Source organism: Strix uralensis, chromosome 1 (assembly GCF_047716275.1).
Source record: "Strix uralensis isolate ZFMK-TIS-50842 chromosome 1, bStrUra1, whole genome shotgun sequence".
Lineage (NCBI taxonomy): Eukaryota > Metazoa > Chordata > Aves > Strigiformes > Strigidae > Strix > Strix uralensis.
The window spans coordinates 133,679,974-133,699,745 of NC_133972.1; the positions used below are offsets into that span (position 1 = coordinate 133,679,974).

General features: G+C 39.0%; 1 long non-coding RNA gene across 1 annotated transcript in view; it reads left to right on the plus strand.

The window, feature by feature from the left end:
* Window positions 1–19,772, plus strand: part of LOC141948856 (uncharacterized) — a 54,854-nt gene that overhangs the window by 23,210 nt on the left and 11,872 nt on the right. The window contains exon 2 of the long non-coding RNA XR_012630567.1: window positions 1,731–1,862. This is a non-coding gene — a long non-coding RNA (uncharacterized LOC141948856). The remainder of the gene's footprint in view (window positions 1–1,730; window positions 1,863–19,772) is intronic.

The window sequence follows — 19,772 nt, forward strand, 5'->3', positions numbered from 1 at the left end:
TTCCCTTAGGTCTACAGTACCTAGAAGAAAGCAGAAATACATTTTTTAAATTGCCTTGAAATTTAGAGGACAAAAAAAGAAATACATGGAAATCACCATCACTGGCTGTTGTCAGTAAATGCAAAATCCATGAAATTTTGTTCTCGTTAAAAGGATGTGTTTTACCAGAGTGGAGCAGGAACAAGGTGGGCTAGTGACCTGTATTTCCATATAACATTATATTTTTGTAGCCCAGAGTCCCTGTAGGTTGTATTCTCCAGAGACTGAATGAATTCTATACAGTGTTTTTCACTTTAATTGTAGCATACGTGAAAACTCCTGGTCTATGTCTCAAATATGTTCTCTAAAATCTCATTCTGTGGTTAGCAAACATCAGTACGTCCATTTATCAAAATAACTTGAAAGAAATGGTAACAGGCACCTAAAGGAACTGGAGTAGTTGCGTTAGATAGTTCTCCATAAGTAAATTTGAAAATGAAGCAAACTGATGACCTCTTAAAAGAATGTTAGCCTAATTAGTCAGACAGAAAGTATGCTGGTTAATTTCAAAATACAGAAAAAAAGTTTAAGGAGATTAAATATAGTTTGTAAGAATTACTATACTGGGACACACTTCCTCTTATTTCAGAAGATAACCCATGAAGGGTATGAGTAGGTTATAGCAAACAGTGCAAGTACGGTATCGTCTTTCATTTGATATGCCCACATATGCTCAGCAGTAGCTTCTGGTAGCCCTAACCTCCATGAGTTCATCTAATTTCTTTCAACATCTTAAAGATCAAGTGTGTCATAGCAAGAAAGTTTGTCCACTGAAGTGGTGGAATGGAAAAACAGAATCTCACAAGTGAGAACTTTTTATGCTTTCTTCACCAAACTGTGAAGATTTAGCCATGATTACGTAAGCCTTTTCTGCAGGGTTCTGGCAGCTCTAAACATCCTCAACTAAGGTTTCAAAAATCAACTAAACTACCCGAAGTGAGGCTGTAAGCAGCATAAAAACAAACAAAAGGCAGAAAATCCAAACTTCTGAAAAATGTTGCAGCTATCCTTTATGTTAAAATAGCTCATAAATTTAGAAAAGAGTTTAAAGGGGTCAGTAGTTCTTTGCCCAGGCTTTCATTTGCAGGCCAACCAGATGCTGGAGATGAGAAAAATGTGGAAAAATAAGATGCTTGGAGAGGTTTAGATCTTTCATTAATGCAAGATGCATGGTCGAGTCTATAGGAAATTACTTGGTAATAGCAGCATGTGGTGAACAGAAGAAATAAATTTCAACTCAGTACTACTGATGCTAAAGTTGAATTCTGCACAGATTGCTGAAGAAACCCTCTCCAGCAAATAGAGAAAATTATGGCACAACAGTGACTGCCACCTTCTGCAATCCTGAGATAAAATGTGGGTGGCAGGATATTATTTCCCAGGCATTATTAGCTCATTGGTGTCTCACTGTAAATGTTCTCCAAGTGAATCGCTCTGTAGACTGCTAGCCAGACAGCTCCTGTCAAGAATAGAAGATATGAGTGTGAGGAAAGCATCAAATTCTCACTTAAGGTCCCTGGTGTCTCTTGCAAGGACATCCTGCCAGAATCTGTTAAACTAGCTCTTTACTTTCTCTACTTTTGTCCTCTGCTATTAGTCCCAAAGAGCATAGCAAGTCCAGAACTGTGGTATATTAAAATTCACTGTGTCTTAAAAAAAGTTGAAAACGAGCTTATATGCTTATCCAACAGAAACATTGAAGACAGTTCTCTACATTCTTGAAAGCAGAGACCAAAGTCATGGCTGCTGGTCATGTTCTGCAAAATAATAAGGCCAGCATTCAAACGTGGCTAAGGATGCTGAGATGTCTGCACAGCATTCATGTAAGTATGGCCTAGAATGATGTGAAGTATACCTCAGAACATATCTTGCCTTTTTGGTCCTCAAATTGTGAGGAAAATGAAGTATCTGCTATTGGCAAATGAGTGTACAACAGTCTTGAAAAAATACTGTGAGGTGGTGATTTTTTACAGTGTAAAGAAAAAGTCTCTTCAGAATACATAAAATATGATATATTAGCATAATATTGTCATCAAAGATCAAGTGTTGTAATATTTTATTTTTTTTCATCGGTGTTCCATAAACATACAACAATAGCAGATTAATATAGTCTTCCCACTGTACATAACTGTTCCATATATTACTGTTATATCTTCTGAATTAAATAAACACAGAACGTAATGTACTCTACATAAATATAGCCCTACTGAATCATAATAAAAATTTTAAAATATCTCTTTACCATGAGAACTGTGTCAGAATTTCACTGAAAATGTTGGTTAGCTGAAATGGGCAGGTTTCTTTCTTTTCCCTGAAATGTACCAATTTCAACAAAACTTCAGTTTCAAGGAGGATTTTCTGGTTAAAACCAAATAAAACTTAGCATACCCCACCAGCCAATGCTTGTGTGTGAACCAAGAGAGCACAAAGGTCAGTTTTTTCTTCTGTCTGCTTTACATGAGAGTCTTGAACCTGGATTTTCCACTTAGGTGAATGCCCTCCCTCTTGCTGGTGGTTTCAGTTTCCCTCAATGAATGTGCTCCTGTCTTTTTACACGTGTAAGTGACCATTTGGAAGATGGATCCTCAGACCAAGTCTAGCACAGCTATCCAAGAACTCAAGGAGAGTAAAAGATGTTCATGTTCTCAGAAAACTTCTGCATATTTCCAATATTGTCATTAGAAAATAGAGTTCTGACAAATTTGAAAGTAGCAAAAAGGACAACATTTCAAAGATATTAATGTGTTCCTGAAATAGTAATATTTCAATAGGTAAATACTGCAGCAGTAAGCAACCTCTTTATTTACTGTAAGCGAAGTAATGGTGCATACCAGAATTCACGTGGCAGAGAGAGAAATGTTGCCCATATTTGTAATCTATGGAGACAGTGACAACTTGTTGTTATGGCTAAGAAAGGTATGAATTCCGTTCTTACAGACTTCTGGAAAAGCACACCCTGCTAAACCAGCTGCAGGTGGAACTAGGCTGCAGCAGGCCTGTGCAGAGGCCAGATGAGAGTCAGAGCCAATTGGTAATCCACCAAAGTGACAGTGAAAAGCTCAGTCCTGCATATGCTGAAGCCAACATGAAGCAGAAAAAAACGAAGCCAAACCTCACTACATTCACTTCTGTGGCCTTATATCTATTTGACACCATGCCTTCTTACCCTGCATCTCATTTCGCTATCAGGCAATCTGAAACATAAATTCTTTGCTTGTCCCCTTGATATAAGATTTTACTTTACTTAGAAGGTTTGACTCTATTTGCAAAGGCAGGATAAAAAAAGCATTTTATTTGTGCTATGAAATGAGAGAGTGGAGCAAGCTCCTGCAGGCAGGCTGCTTTGTTGAGTCAAATTTATACTCTCATTTTGAGTGTGGAGCTTATACCATTCTTCACTTCACAGGAAAAGATATGCTTTACGCTAATACATAGTAATCTCTGTACAATCCCTACTCACTTTCTCTGCTTTCAGCCACACCCCAGTGGGAAATTTCTTTAAGAAATTAACATGGGAATTGTCTCTTAACTGCATTTTCAAATATATTTATCAGTTACATTTTTTGTACTGTTATGACAAAGAGATTTTACTAATAATAGTAATAGATCTTTGATAACAGATAAAACCCAGACACCGAAAACTCCTACATGTGGACCATTTACTTTCCTAGTACATTTTGAACATGAAATGTTAAATTACTGTTATTTTCAAAACACATTTTAAATTGGAAAAGTGATGAGTGAAAAAAAATTAAGACATTGTCATCAAAAATCTAAAAGGTGAAGTTTTGTTTTCAAGAAGCGTTAACTATTAAGACTGAAGTTGGTTATAGATGGTCTCACACTATTTTTGCTTTGTGTGATCAGTATAATAGAGTGGTTGTATATAATAGATAATGCTAGCTATGTCAGTATGGGTGTCTTGCAAAAGCTAAATAAATAAAAAGTGACTTAGCTTCTATTTACCTTGCAGCAGGTGAACAAATAAGGTGACAGTGAAATAAATTATTTTTTCCTGCCAGCTAAGCATGTCGTCAATCCTTCTTACTAAAGTAATGAAGCAGGGAAACAATATTTTGTTTGCTTTTCACTGTGGTGGAGGAGGTTCACATCAAAAAGGAAGATAACACTTCGAATTTAAGGATAGCTGTGGCACAGTATTATGGCCTGCCTGCGAAGTCATGTACTGTTTTCTGTTTTAAAACAGTCTGAGATGGCTGTAGACTATCCTGCCATGACTATTGCCTCCTAGAAATTGTTAACATAACTTGTAAAGAACACACATGGGCAACTTATTTGGGTCTCAGAGACACTGTGTTGTGGAAATTTTATCTCCACAGGATTTTTTCAAAGAAAGTATACGTGTCTTCTGTCGATAATCAGATGCTCATAATTCTTACCTGCTTGCAAAGTGGGACTGTAAAGTGCTAGTGCAAGAGAAAAAATCCACACTTATTTTCTTCTAACTCAAGTGAGTCCAGGCTTCAGTTTAAATTTCAGGGGTGCCATTCAGAACAAAGTATTTGTAGAATTTAAAAAATGGCCTTTTACAAAGGCAACAGTGAAAATGGTGATCTGCTGTTTACTTCCCCTGATAGAATTGCAGGGTGGCTTTTCTCCATGGCTTCTTCAATATTAGAAACCCGCTTGCACTACCAGTCCTGGACTTCTGAAAACTTCTATAATATGTACATCTAACAGCCTTGAGAGGCAGTGGGAGGAAAGTGAAAGACTGTGCAAAACTGAATCCTGTGGCAACTTGGCAAATTGCCAGTAAATTCAATGAAGCTTTTCATTAAATTCAGAGTGTTTTTCCATTAAAGCTGAATTTGGCCCACTGTATACAGCTCTTAAAGTTATACACCTTTAAAAAGTTACATGAAATTTCACCTATTTGCAAAAATTCAATTTCATGTTGCATCTATTTTAAACCCACTTGAAAAATACTTTTAAATTATCTGTTAAGGAGTCATATGGTGTATGTCTTCTCTCTTTATTTTCTGTCTAGATGGATCATTTCAAGCATGTGGTGATGTGTTCCCAGATAGTTTTCTACACACACTTGGCAGCAGCAAATGAAAATATGTATACATGGTTTATTTGTATTTAAGAAATTTCTTCTCTTGATGAAGAATATTTTTATGTCTGTGCTAGAATGATACATAATTAAGATTGTTCTCACCTTTCCCCTTTAAATTTGTATTAAATTGATATTTTAATAATGACCAACTTCTTTCATCAGTAAATGTCCAGGAGTCATGGACCTTGAGAGCTCTACTGAGCAAGACATAATTTCATGTCCTAGAGGATGTGGAAAAAAAGGCATCCTTTCCTGCTCATCCTGAGGAGGTATGAACAGAGAAGTTCAGATAAGACAGATCTCATTTTGTTTTAAGGGAAACTTTGGGACATGTATGTAGTAACAGGACCAGCTGAATTCTGCATAGGGGACTTCTGATACTTGGCTGAATCTTGTCTTGCTGTAATTTGCAGTACATTTTATCTTGTCCAGCAGGAGGCCTGGAATGGACCCTACTGCCTGTAAAATCCGGGAGATTTGCTGACATTGTTTCAAAATGTGAGCTGTTGTCTTCTTTATGTAAAATAATAGTACTTCCTTTGGTCCTCTATAATGAGAAGTAGCATGTTTCTTCAGTTGTGAATTACAGTATTCAAGGGGAGACGAGGTTAGAGAACTCGACAGAAGTTGTATCCACAGCTTGACATTCACTTTGCTCTAAGATATGAGGTGAATCAAAAACTCTTTGAAATGTTGCAACTTCCTTTACAGTTAGGACCACAGTGCTAAAGTTTTGCTTTTTTTCTGATTCTCCTGCCCATCCCACTGGGAGGGGGTAAGAGTGAGCTAGCGGCTGCGTGGTGCTTAGTTGCTGGATGGTGTTAAACCACGACACAAGTACAAGGAAATTATGTGAGTGGAAATGGTTTTCTGTAGTGGATGCTTTACAGCTGCAAAACCTTAGGTCACACATTTGAATTTCACACTATCCAGTTCCTAGGTCAGAAGGCAAAATTCCTGACCAAAGACTGTTTGCTGACCCTTTAGAAATAAGCAAATGTCATCAATTTATTCCCTTGTGGCTGGGTGCCAGTTGCACTAACTGGAAATCTTGAGACTGGGAGGGAACTAGAGGTCCCTTGGTACAGAAGCCAAAGTTATATTCACTGACCATTTCTGTACCCTGTAAATTCATTCAGGGATTCCAGCTGTGAGTGTTGGCAGGTAAACTTCTATTAAAACATGTCTATAAGATGAAAAAGGCTCCCATGAAGAACACCAGCAGGATTTGGCTCATAACAGGACAGGTACTGAGTTATCCCAAAATGTGGGAAGAGTTGGCAGTTGCTTAGGGTGGAAGTCAGCAAAGGGTGCTCACAGCACCGCTCAGGGGAGTTCAGCTGGTTTGCTTTGAACAGACCTCCCCACCTCCTACCTCACTGGCTGTCTGGTGTGTGTCACAGAGTGGTTAGTCCTGCATGAGGCATGAGATGCCTGTTTTTCCAGCAGCAGTCTTAGTCTTCAACCCCAACAGCAGAAGCTACAATCCTTTCTGTAAGTCTTTGCTCCCTTTCCCTGTCATACGTCTTTCTTTTCATATTTTGGGCAAACTCCATATATTTCCTTTTAAAAATATAATTTTCAAATGTATCCAGTTACTTAATTTTCTCTCCATAAATTTTCATTCTGTACATTTCAAGTAATCCTTTTCATTGCCGGCATTGCTGCCGGTAAATGACACCTGCGCTATATTGGTTATGCCCCATCAAAGTGCTGTTCAGGTTTAAAACTGCCCTTTAGTAATTACTCATTATTTAAACTTATCCCTGCTTATTTAAGTAATAATGCAGTAACCTCAAAAACACTAGGAAGAGACAGGCAAGGACTTGTAATTCTTGATGTTTTTTACTGTTACGTTCCTGTGTCACCACAAACAGTATTCCTTAATTATGTATTTGAATTATTGATGTTTCTCAGTAGTACAGAAGCCTGTCCTCTAGGTGCCTTTTTTTCAAATTTCTACCTATCATTTTACTTTACCAAATCTATATAGAAAAATATGGCATTTACTTTAGTTTACTGTATGTTGTCAGTCAACTTACACAAACAAAGGAAATAGTACCGCATCTTTCAGTGACATGAAACACTGTTGAAAGAAGAAAAAAAATTATACAGTGACAGGAACAAGTGTGAGCCAATAGGAATATAAAACGTCTTCACCTTCTTGTTATCTCACAGCATTCAGATGCTCATAACAGTTTAGAAAGCATACCGCCCACACCACAGGATCTTGCTCCTCTTTAATTTTCTCTAATTTGTGTAGTGAATAACCAAATACTCATAATGCAATTAGAAGATAATCAGGCTTGTAATTATGTTAATTGCTGGAGACTTACATCAATCCTCCAGCAAAGTGATAGGATTTCAGGGGAACTATTAGCATGGGAAGAGAGAGGAAGCACACATGAGAGAGAAAGAGATTGGGGGAGTGGGTAAATTGATGAACAGCTTAGGCTTGTATCATTGAGCAACAATGAGAATACAATGGTGCAACAAATGAAAAGGGCCTCAAGGGGAGAAGCTCAGAAAATGAGGTTTTAGGTACCAGCAACTCAACCTCTTTTGTCTGTTTTCTTCCCATAAATAATCATGTTGTGCATCTATATTTATTGTAATAAGCCCAATTCAGAGAAATCGGATCCATAGCTGAACAGAGAACAAAGGGGAACTGTTCAGCTATGCAGCAGTTAGCCATGTCTCCCACACCACTGAAAGAGCCACTGTATTACCTTCTGTCCTCGACTCCTGGGGGTATTCTTTTCTCATGGTGATGTCCGATATTACATTTAAAGCCATAATACTGCAACTGCATTGGCCCGTCTCAGGACTGTCATGGATCAGTCATAATCTGTGAAGAACATAAAATCCGTAATGGACTGACAGAATTTATGAAATAATCCACAGTGGAAATGCTTGGGTTTTTTTATTTACCTATTTGTCAGTACCTCATTGAGGTTGTAACGATTGTTTAAGCCTTTTGAAAGTGAGTTTTGTCAGCTGAAGTCTGATGTAAGTTGTAGACCATGACTGTACTTTATTAGTGTGGCTATTTCTGAGTTTACAGAACAGTTTTCTGTGTTTAGACCACTTGCCAGAAATTGCCTAGCTGGCTTAAAATAAATTTTTAAAAAAGTATTATTATTAAGTTACTTTTTTATAGTTTCAAAGGTAGTTTATACATGGGAAGAGAAACTAGTAAGGATCAAGGAAGTCAGGCTCCCATTCACCTCATATGATCTTTTTGTACACAGCTGCCATGATGAAGATAATGAATAAACTCAGTTGTTTTCTCTTTTTGTCTGTATGTTTGTACATGCAATTAAACTAAAGGGTATTTTGCAACATTTAATTAAGTCTAGGAATGTACTTGGATGTAAAAGTGCATTAGCTTTTGCAACTCCGTGGAAAAGCACTTTTTTGTCATATCTTTTAAATGGGCATTACTGTTATTTATGAATTCTGAATAATGATTGAAAGATCTGAGGGATTTATAGAAAATATTTAAAGATAATTATATGCCCTGTTTTGAAATATTTCCTATAAATTACTTGTTTTGTTCTTTTGATTCAGGTTCAACTGTTGAGTGTCATTGGTCATTCATACTATATAATGTCTTTAAATTCCAATTAAGCTTGATTTCTCAGTTCTAAAAAGCCTAGGAAGAGTCAAAAGAGACTCTCTTAAGGGCTTCATCTACTAGAGATTTCTCCCCCGTTGTTTTTTTGAACAGATGAGTGCTGCATACCTTGACTCCAGCCATGACAACACAATTCCCATGAAGCAGCCCTTAAAAATCACTCTGGAGCTCACACAGCAGGAGACTGGAGAGCATAAACCCAGTGTAAGCCCAAGCTTCCTTGCACATAATTCCTTAACTCTGTGGGGCTGTGTGGCCCTGTTTGGCCCACCCTGGTGTACATTTGTTGCAGGAGTGTGTCAAAGATGGGATCTCTGAGATGCTTGCTATCTCTTCTGGGACTCTGCAAGTGTCTGAGGGAACTGCAGCTCTTTGTCAAAAAGTTCAAACATGTAATATGCACAGAGGACACCTTCAGATCCAAACAATCCAGGTGAAAAATTAACAAGGGGAACAGCACCACCTTCTTTCTCTCCATGTCCTGTCCGAACAGCTGTATACAACACCCATCCTATCAATGGAGAGTGGTTGTACTATTCAGCAGACCTCTCCATCAAGGATGTAACAATACTCAGCTTTACTTTATACAGACTGACACATTTAGGCCTTCATGAAGCTACAATTTCATTTTACCTCAACGACACTTCAAATATTCTGAAAGTGAGGTTTCAAATGCCAGCAATTTCCACCCTGAAACTGACTCCCCAGAAAATTTAAACAAAATGAAAAAAACCCCTATTCCTTTGCATTTGCTTCTTTTGACTTTCATGAAATTTACTGACACTTCCCTCCCTTGTTGGTGAGCTTCACTGGGTCATATGTGCCTAACACACAATGATCTTCACATGAATGCAGCTGTGAAGATATCATTATGTTACTGTTACTAAATTTAGGATAGACATTGTAGTTGGTAATAAAGTATAATTTATGTTAATTAAGTACTGTTGTAAGTGTGCATAGAGTTTTAAAACACTTTGGTACCAACCTTATGTATGATGTAATTTTGCTGTCTTTTGTTGAGGTATGCTACAGATTCCCATCTAGTGTTAGGAGAGGAAGGGCTAGAAGGATGATGCAGGCAGAGAAACTCATAAGCAAGTAAAATATAAGTTAAAGAAGTGTATTCACATCTGAAATTTGAAAGAAAGGAAGGTTTGTTCAGTTATGACTTCCTTTCATGCTTGTCTTGGAATCTTCCTTGGATTGTACCTGTCAGGCACAAGCTCCTTAAAATTGGGCTTATGTGTTTGTAATTTGGGTTTGCTTGTGCAGGTGGGATAAAGGGTTGACTTATAAATCCCAGTGGCAGTATCAAGTGAAAAAGTCCCTTCAGGACCTCTTGGCACTTTCTGTTGGTAACACAGTATCTGTATTTCATGACATTGTCCAGGATATGGAGCACAAGCAAGTGAAGGCATTATTATCCACAAGCCCCATATGCTGGTTCAATACCCTATTTCTTTTCACCGCAAAATGTCTTTTCTCTTGGCTGTCAAATCTCAGGATTTTCCTACAGGTTAAATTCAAGATTTCTGAGATTGTTGCAGACTCCCTACTGCTGTTCCTATAGCTGTCTTTCTCAGTCATTCATTCACAGTGTGGCTGTATAGTTTCTTATTAAAGGCCTTGGAAATTGCTGCCTGACCTGATCAAGGTTCTCCAGCTTACTTAACACTTCATGAAGCATCCTAAGCCTGAAATAACAAATAAATGTAACCAGTGGGACAAACTCAGACTCATTGTCCTGACACCCAGCCCCCTCAAATGCATCTGGTCCTGTCTCTTTTAAATTAATTGCATCTACCACATTTCTTTGTATGATGATATCCGAGAATGTTGCTGTACAGGGATGAAATAGAGGCACACCAAAGGAAAAAATGTATCAATGTCTGCCTTTGTCAAGATGAAGAGCTTAAGGAGGAAATTTTCTTTCTTCTGTGGAAGAAATGACTATACCTTTGGTAGGACGTTCCGTCTCAGCCAACAATGTAAGTGAATAGTGGTCCAGGCAGAAAGAAATAAAAGTTTGACAAAAATATTCTGTGATTTGGATGAAGTTCAGACCACAGATCTATGTATCAGAATCAGGAGTGGAAAAAGCAGAAGGATTCCATGACATTAATGAAAATGTATAAATTGTAAAAGCTGCTTCTCCAAATCATTGCAAGCACGTAGTCTAATGACAATGCATACTGCAACACAGCACACATCATTTTGCTCCATCAGAACACCACAAATCTCCATGCCCGTGACTGTATAGTTCAGTAAAAGAGATGTACTTTGTTCTTATTTCCTGCCTTTGAACCTAGCCCCAGCAATGAGATGTTTGCTAATTTGTTTTTTAATTTGGGGAAAGTGAGCTAAATTCAGCATTCATAATCAAATCACATCAACAATTGTCTTCAAACCTTTGTTACCTCAATATTGACAGTTTGCTTATCAGTATAGAATTTGTTAGCTGCTGACTTGTAGTGGTTTGGAAGAGTTTTCTTCAGATGTCAGTAGTCCCTAGCTTGTGAGTAGGTGCACATATCCTTGTGTATTCACATGCCAGTATGCTAGAGGATCAGAGCCAGCTTCATTACACAACTTCATTAAAATTGTCTCACAGCAGTTTTGGAAGCATTTCTTATTACTGCTTATTAGTCAAAATGATGTTGTGATATCATCACACTCTTAATTGTCCTGCCTCAACTTTTTCCCAGCTTATGAATAGAGAAACTGCAGAGATATACTCCACTTTCTCAGCACTCAGTTTGTAAGACCCATGCTCCCTGTAGAGGGTCTCTACTGGAATATCCTCCGATCTGTCCCACATCTTTTGTCTACCACATATTTATCTGCTTCTGTGTACTTTTTCCCCATGCTGGATCCATGCCTTAGCATTCTTATACTAGAAGTGTCCAGTGATAGTGGTATACATATATCCCCATGATAAGCAAGCTACTTCAAATTACTGTACATCTTCAATATATATATGTAAATATGACACCACATTTCCTCTGTAATAGAAACTGATGACATGCACATGTGGATGCACATCTACCACATGTAGGACCAGCTGCTCCAGCTTCTTTAATTACTGCCAGTGTAGGATCAATACAGTGCAACACAATTCTGTTTCTGTGATAGCAGTACCTGAGCAAATTAAGTTTGGAGTTGATATTACTGCTTTTGTAGAAAGTACATCAGCTTCTTCTAGAGCAGAGTGTGAAAAAATGATGCTGGTGAAACTCTAACCATCCTGCTAAAGATGTTAATTACCAGTGCAGGTTACCACATGGTTGTAGGAGGAAAATACATGGTTACAAATCAAGCTGGTCTACAGTGTGGATGCTCAGTTGTGTGTTTGGAAAACTGAACTGCTCATCACTGAGTGCCTTCATCTAGGTTAGCTTTGCAAGGAAAAAACGGGTATTTTTTTCTAGGAGTTATATGAAAATCTCAGTAAGGCAGAGCTATGGTACAGCCACTGGTGAGTCAGAAAAAATATAATTACATCTTTGGGGGGAAAGTAAAAACAATAGGAACTCTTTCCCAAAACTCTGGCCACATGCAGGAAGGTGAAATGTATGAGAAGAGTTTGGGATGAGAGAGAGATTGGTGTAATTTCTTTTCCTTTTCCTGAGGGAGTTGTGTGCAGACAGGAAAAAGAAAAAAAAAATCAACAGGCATTTCAAGGAAAAAGGCAGAAGAAATCCAAGGACAGCCAGAAAAGAGTGATCTTCAGAAAGAGCTAATAGAGAGTGTCTTTGGGTGAAACACTGTGGTAGATAAATCTTAGGCGTGGATACTTGTTTTTGGTTTTGGTTTGAAAAAAAACATTGCATAGATTCTTTGTCTAGACAAATAATTCTACAAAAGAGCTGCCAGACTCTGTCAGCAATTCTTCTCCAATCTGCAAGACACTGATTTTAGCTAAGTGCTTTATTAAAAAAAAATACTATTTTCCATTGGTTTGTGAGACCACTTACTCATTATGGTAAGACTTTACTTTGCCTTTACTTTGAAATTCATATACTCTCAGATATTTTAACTCATATTATTTGTATTCCATAAAAAGATGCTTATAAAATTAGTTTTAGGAGCATGTTTTAAAACAAAGAGTTTAGAGCAAAATAAATGGAAAGTTCTTTTTGTGCTTTCCTGCAGATTGGTATCATGGCACAGAGCATACTAGCTTGCTTACTTATTTGGATTTACAGCCTAGAATGAAAATAAAAGAAAGGCTATGTAGAATAGAAAGCAGAAAAGAATTACCTTCAACAAAACTGGAATGAAACTCCTGTGAATTTTGCCAGGTCTATTGTCTCAGCTGCCAGGTTTCTTCATCTTGTGCCAGGTTTTCTCTCTAGATGCTGGTTAATTTTTCCATACATCAAATGCTTCACACCTGATTAGACTGGCTTTTACACTGCTAGAAGGACAGGACATTGCTAACCTGATATGACTAGAAGCCAGCCTGTCTTTTGGAAACATTGGCTCAGTTTGGAGGCTCTCCTAGGGACACCTTGTGGAGGGTAATCAATTTCCATCAGGACACAAGTTCGACCTCTCTCTTGTGACTATCATAATATAATTAAAAATAATCCTCAAGAAATTTTACTGTGTATTTCCACCAGCTGTGCCTGACTCCTTTCATTCTGCTCTTTTGACAGCAGTAGTTTTGCCCATCTCAGATGGTCTCCAGTGAGCTCCTGCATTCAGGATGGTCTTTTGTTTTTAGTGGCCTATAAAAGCCTTTCTGCTAGTGTCCCAGTTTGTTCTCCATACAGTCATACATTCATTAAATTGGCTTCACCATGAATCATTAATTACCAAACATTTGTTTGTGGCTTTTTTCCTAGCAGTTGGTTATAACATAGAGGTTTCTTTTTCACTGTTCTTATAATGACATATAATCTAAAAGAAGTTACGTGTAAGATTTATGCTTGAAGGGAAGACACTGGGTCAGGGATTCTGCACAAGATTTAAGTCACTGGGAAATTCACCCATCTGATTGTGTTTTCCTGGACTTTTTCAGTAAAGAGCAGCTAAGCTGGCAACTGGAATTCATCATTTCCTTTAGCTGAGAGTCAGTTGCCTTTCTTCCTTTTGATTTCCCAACCCTGTCACTGAAGTGTCTCTTTTGACAAGGCAAATTTGCTTGCTCTTTATTTTTTCAAACCCAACTCCCGATGGTGATGACCACCTTTTATACAGTTGCTTTGTGGTTCCAGCCCTTGCTTTAGAAAGAGGCATAACAGTGTTCATTTATCCTTTGCCCTTCACTTGGAAGGGTGTCCTGCTGGAGTTCAAACCTTGTGCTCTGCCTCCTGGGCCATCAGAAAGGCAGTAGAGGTGAAAGGATAGTCTACCATCTCTCTTCAGTCCAAATGGAAGACCTTCAGCCAAAATTGAAGTTTCTGCCAAAACTTCAAGGACCAAGAATACAGTTAGACTGCAGAGGGAAGGTGCTGCTAAACAGTAGTAAATGGACCATTGGGATATAGCCTACATTTTAAGCAGATGAAATAAGAAATATCAGGCTGTGAGGCAGAATTTGATATGAGATAGATTGTACCACTTCCACCATGCTATGAAGTAACTTAAGTGGGTCCTTCGAAGAAAAGAAGACGTGGGGCTGTCTTTGAGTCCCAATTTTATACAGCAGTCTTAATTCAGAGCTGCAGAGAGATGCCTACTCTGTAAGGTTTCAGAATTGCTCATCCAGTCATTGACATTTCCTTTTGATTAGATGAGGCATCTGGTGTAGTTAGGTGAATCTGATCCCTTGGCACCATACCTTCCTTGGAACTTGAGTGCCCTGCAGGCTCAGCAGCCTCTCCTACAGGTATAAGGACCAGCTCCCACACCTGGGGGACCTGCATCAGCCTGCTGGGAAACAGCCCTAAGAAACCTCCTTGGGGCCCTCCCCTGCTTAACTCAGGAACTGCATTTATCTGCATTTCAGCTCTGGCCCTGCACCATGGTACTCAACTGAGCTGTGCTGTGTCTGTATCTGTGCCTAGCCAGGGATCTCTCACCCCAGCCCCTACTTGCTGACGTGACTTCCCAGGTTCACCTTGGACCTGCCTCATCCCTGTGTATCTGTCTGGTGATGTCCTGACCCCAGTCATCATCACTGGGTCTGCTCCACTCTTCTCATTGGTCACAACTGTAGGTTCTCTACTAGATCCTCACTTTCTCTTCCTTTCAGTTTACCATGAAGTTCTTCTTATTTGTGTCATGGTTTAACCTCAGCTGGCAACTACGCTCCACACAGCCACTCGGTCACTCCCCCCATGGCAGGATGGAGGAGAGATCAGAAGGGTAAAAGTGAGAAAACTTGTGGGTTGAGATAATAACAGTTTAATAGGTAAAGCAAAAGCCATGTGCACAAGCAAAGCAAAGAGAGGAATTCATTCATCACTTCCCACTGTCAGGCAGGTGTTCAGCCATCTCCAGGAGAGCAGGGCTCCACCACGTGTAATGGTTACTTGGGAAGACAAATGCCATCATCTGAATGTCCCCCCCCCGCCTTCCTTCTTCCCCCAGCTTTATATGCTAAGCATGACATCATATGGTGTGGGATATCCCTTTGGTCAGTTGGGGTCAGCTGTCCCAGCTGTGTCCCCTCCCAATCTCTTGTGCACCCCCCGCCTTGCTGGGGGGGTGAGAAGCAGAAACAGCCTTGACTCTGTGTGAGCACTGATCAGCAGTGACTAAAACATCCCTGTGTTATCAACACTGTTCTCAGCACAAATCCAAAACATAGCCCCATACTAGCTACTATGAAGAAAATTAACTCTACCCCAGCCCAAACCAGCACAATGTAGCATATTTCTTCTTCCTTTCAGGACATTAGTTTCTTTTTTAAATTCATAAAGGCATGGAATCTTTATGAGCTGATGGGCATGAAGAAAAGAGATGCAATTATATGCTTAGAAATGAAACTCATGAACTGAAAGTCTGAAACATGGTGAAATGTTCAATGCTTCTAAAGCACTGATATGGTTATTACATTAATTTAAATACTGTCAAAATTTATCTGTCTCTTTTTGTATATGTCTACCCTTTTACCATGATTCTGTGATTGCATGGTATGATATAAGTCCTATTTCAAGAAAGACCTCAAGCATGTCTTTAGGTTCATTCTATTCAGGAAAGTGCTTTAACATACGTTTCAAGCTAAGGATATCCTTTAATACCTTTTCTGCTTTGTTTGCTTTACTGGATCTGATTTGAAAAGTTTGAGTAGCCTGACTCTGAAAAAGAGGGTCAATCCTAAGAACTTAAATCACTGGTAGATTATTAAGGTCATCTAAAATGTGTGCATAGTATTGAAATAAATACAACACACATTCTGTAATATATGGTTTTTTTTCTAAAGACTGACACTTTAAAAGCATTCAAGTGTTTCAAAATCATTCATTCAATTTTGTTTCCTTGCTACAAAAGTCAAGAGCTTGTCAGTTTCTCTTTCCTGGAACACCAAACACCCACAATTCCCTCTGAGTCAAGCATCAGGCAAGGGAAAAAGGAGATTAGAAGTAAACATAGCTACATATTCTGGAAATTTTCAAGAAACAACTTGCAACTGTTAAAAAGATGTTCTTAAAGCTTACTTTACTTTTGAATGCTTACCTCTACATTGAAGGTTGTGTCTACTGAACTATAACTGCTGTAAAGTGTTGAGTATAATGTACTCTTCAGGAGAAAATTTCAGATAGAAATCTGAGTAGATTAAAATATATACTTAAAATAAATGCTTTACTAGTGAATCATATGTATGAATTTCATCAGGAGTTGCATCTATCATACCAGTATAAATCAATGTAGAGACCGGAATCTACCTATACTCCCTATACCTAAACCATATACTAACTGTGTATATGGTTCAAAACGGAGAACAGAGCAAAATCTTAATCTAATATTATTAATTCATTGAATGTGTTTAGCTTTTATTGGGACCTGGCAAGTTTCACTTTGTATGTAGGAAGCTTCTTCCCTTTAAGTAATAGCATACTTACTAACTTCAAACCACAACTCAGTCCTTACATACACTTTCCTGCTGGATACTATGACCAAGAGTCTAAGTCTTTCTTGGTGTAGTAAAATCCTGTCTTTTTAGACCAGATTACAAGCGGCTTCTGTGCATTTCTGTGTTCCTCACTGTGCTTTTTGTGCACCTATGCACATGGTCACACATAATTCCCTATGCTCAGGGACAGTGTTTCCTTTTTAGATTGAGATTTAAAAGAGAACCAGTTTCACTCTGTCCTCCAGTTCTGTGTTTTCTAGCAGGCACTGTTGTGTACTGCTCTGCCCTCACAGATACAGTTACCTTTTGCAAAGTGCCTGTGGCCCAGATCAAATACAGTTCCCAAACTGGGACTGTATCATATGCATACGATGAACACCTAGCTGTGTGTAGGTGCATGTGTAACGCAGATGCCCCCTGCACGGGGGAGGCCAAGACTGATGTTGGTATCATTGCTGTATCTGCTTCTGACTGACACTTTGAGAGGAGCCCTGAACTCCTTAGGAAAATGCTGTAATTGTCTTTTTATAGCAATTCACTACATCTGGAGTTCCCTCTCTTCTTTTGACTTTTGAGATGTTTTATATACATGATATAGCTCTGGTCCATTTGTGAGTTTTAGGAGGTGACTGGTAGGGTTCGAACAGTTGATAATCTTTGCCATAGAGCAGTCCTGGCAGAAATTCATATTTTGGAGGCTTCCCAACTCTGGTACTTCTTCTGGGTCTGTAATATGTTGCACAAATCTTTAAATGGTCTTTAGGAAAGAGAATTTAGCTCCATTTGTGTGCAGTGTGGGATACAAGGCAAAGCTGCAGAGGATCAAGCCCACCAGAAGCCTGATTCTGACCATGGTCTTTAGACCCTTCCCTGTTACAAATGCCCCAGCTGGTTTCACCAGACATTTTCCAGGGAAATGCTGCCTTCACGCTGGCAGCCAACCTGGACATTACACATTCAGCAGTGTGCAGAAAGCACTATAACTTGTATGTGAAGAAAAACAGTAAATCTGGCTGTAGACTAAATAGCAAGAAGAGAAGCAACAGGCAGGCAAACTTAAACTGCAATTGTCCTAAGTACACAGAAAATTACTTTATGAGCCCAGCCCACACAGCCAAGTTTCTGTTGCGCATTGAGAAAAAAGCTTGCAAATATAGAATGGTATTTCAAAATGGAAACATGCCTAATAAACATATTCAAGGATAATTAGCAGGCCAGATAGCTGTGAGAAGTGATTTTGTCTTTTATTATATCTGCATATTGGGGCATGGTGGCAGATTACTTTTGTTAACCTTATACAATTTTATTGCAACATTAATGATGTAAAGCCTGTGGTGGGGGGTGTTATAACCTAATATCCTGTAAGGAGTAAAAGGCAGACCTAATCTAACCCATGGCTGACTTGTTGCTGTTCCAGGAAGGCACTGTACATACTGCCATCAAATTTCTTTATGTGCACATGTGGAGATAGCATTAACCAATCAATAAAAGGAGTAAAGGGGTAGTTCTGACCAACTGGGTAAATCTAGGACACTTAGGATGTCAAATTTGGTAGTTATGTCAAAGGTATATTAACAGTGATCTAGGAAGGCCATATTTCATACCTCTTTGTAAGCATTTCCTTCTGAATGAATTTCTATATAGTTCACATCAATTTCTATCAATATAGTTCTTCTCACATGGTGTCCCAAACACTCACCCTGATACCAACTCTGACTTAAATAAAAGTGTAGCCCTGTGATCTATAAGCCTCTCAGAATTAATGATCTTCATTTGCTAGTAAGAATGATCCTCTTAAACATAGTTTGTTTTCAAGATCCAGTGATGCATTTCAGAGCTATTTGGCACCTGCCTGAACCCTGGCCTAATCCCAGTCTTATACTGTGTGATAGTTGCTCTGTCCTAGATAAGCTATTCAGCCTTACTAAGCTCAGACCTCTTCTTGGCCCACAAGACCCCTAGAAAACCAAGGTCATCAACATTTTCTTGCATCCTAATCAAATCCTACCTTGATCTAGAAAATCCTCCCTGCTGCAGATACTGTAAGAATAGATTTTCCTCAGTCCTCATCAGAAATATTTGTAGCCCTGTTGAAAGAATCTAGCTACAAACTCAATTCTTCAATCCATCTTGCCACAAACCCTCACCTAATTTAACTACTTAACAAGTTAGAGTCACCCACACCTATCAAAGCACTCATCAATAAGCCATTTTGTCTGGTGATTCTAGCCTGCATTCAAGCTTTTAGTATTTTAAAGACCTAATGCTACACTCAGATTAGTTTCTGTCCTCCAAAAACTAACCGCAGCCCCAGTCCCAGCCCATCCATCCATCAGTAAACCAAAGTCTTTGATGTCTGTTGTTCTGAAGATGAAACCTGGCTGGTAGCGGCCATTGCTCAGGACCTGCATTCAAATGAGTGATATGTATGGGTCATTGTCTATAGTTGTACTAGACAGCTTTCAGGAAAACAAGAAATTTAAGAGATTTATCTTTTTTTATTCATGAGCCAAGAGTCTAAGATGAGAGCTGGAGACAGGGCTGTTAGGAGTTGCTAGAATGTGCCCAGGTGGCCAAGAAGGCCAATGGTATCCTGGCTTGCATCAGAAATAGCGTGGCCAGCAGGGACAGGGAAGGGATCTTATCCCTGGACTCGGCACTGGTGAGGCCGCACCTTGATTACTGTGTTCAGTTTTGGGCCCCTCACTACAAAAAGGACATTGAATTACTCAAGTGTGTCCAAAGAAGGGCAATGAAGCTGGTGAAGGGTCTGGAGCACATGTCGTACAAGGAGCGGCTGAGGGAACTGGGGTTGTTTAGTCTGGAGAAGAGGAGGCTGAGGGGAGACCTCATCGCCCTCTACAGCTACCTGAAAGGAGGTTGCAGAGAGATGGGGATGAGTCTCTTTAACCAACTAATAAGCGATAGGACAAGAGGTAATGGCCTGAAGTTGTGCCAGGGAAGGTTTAGACTGGATATGAGGAAGTATTTCT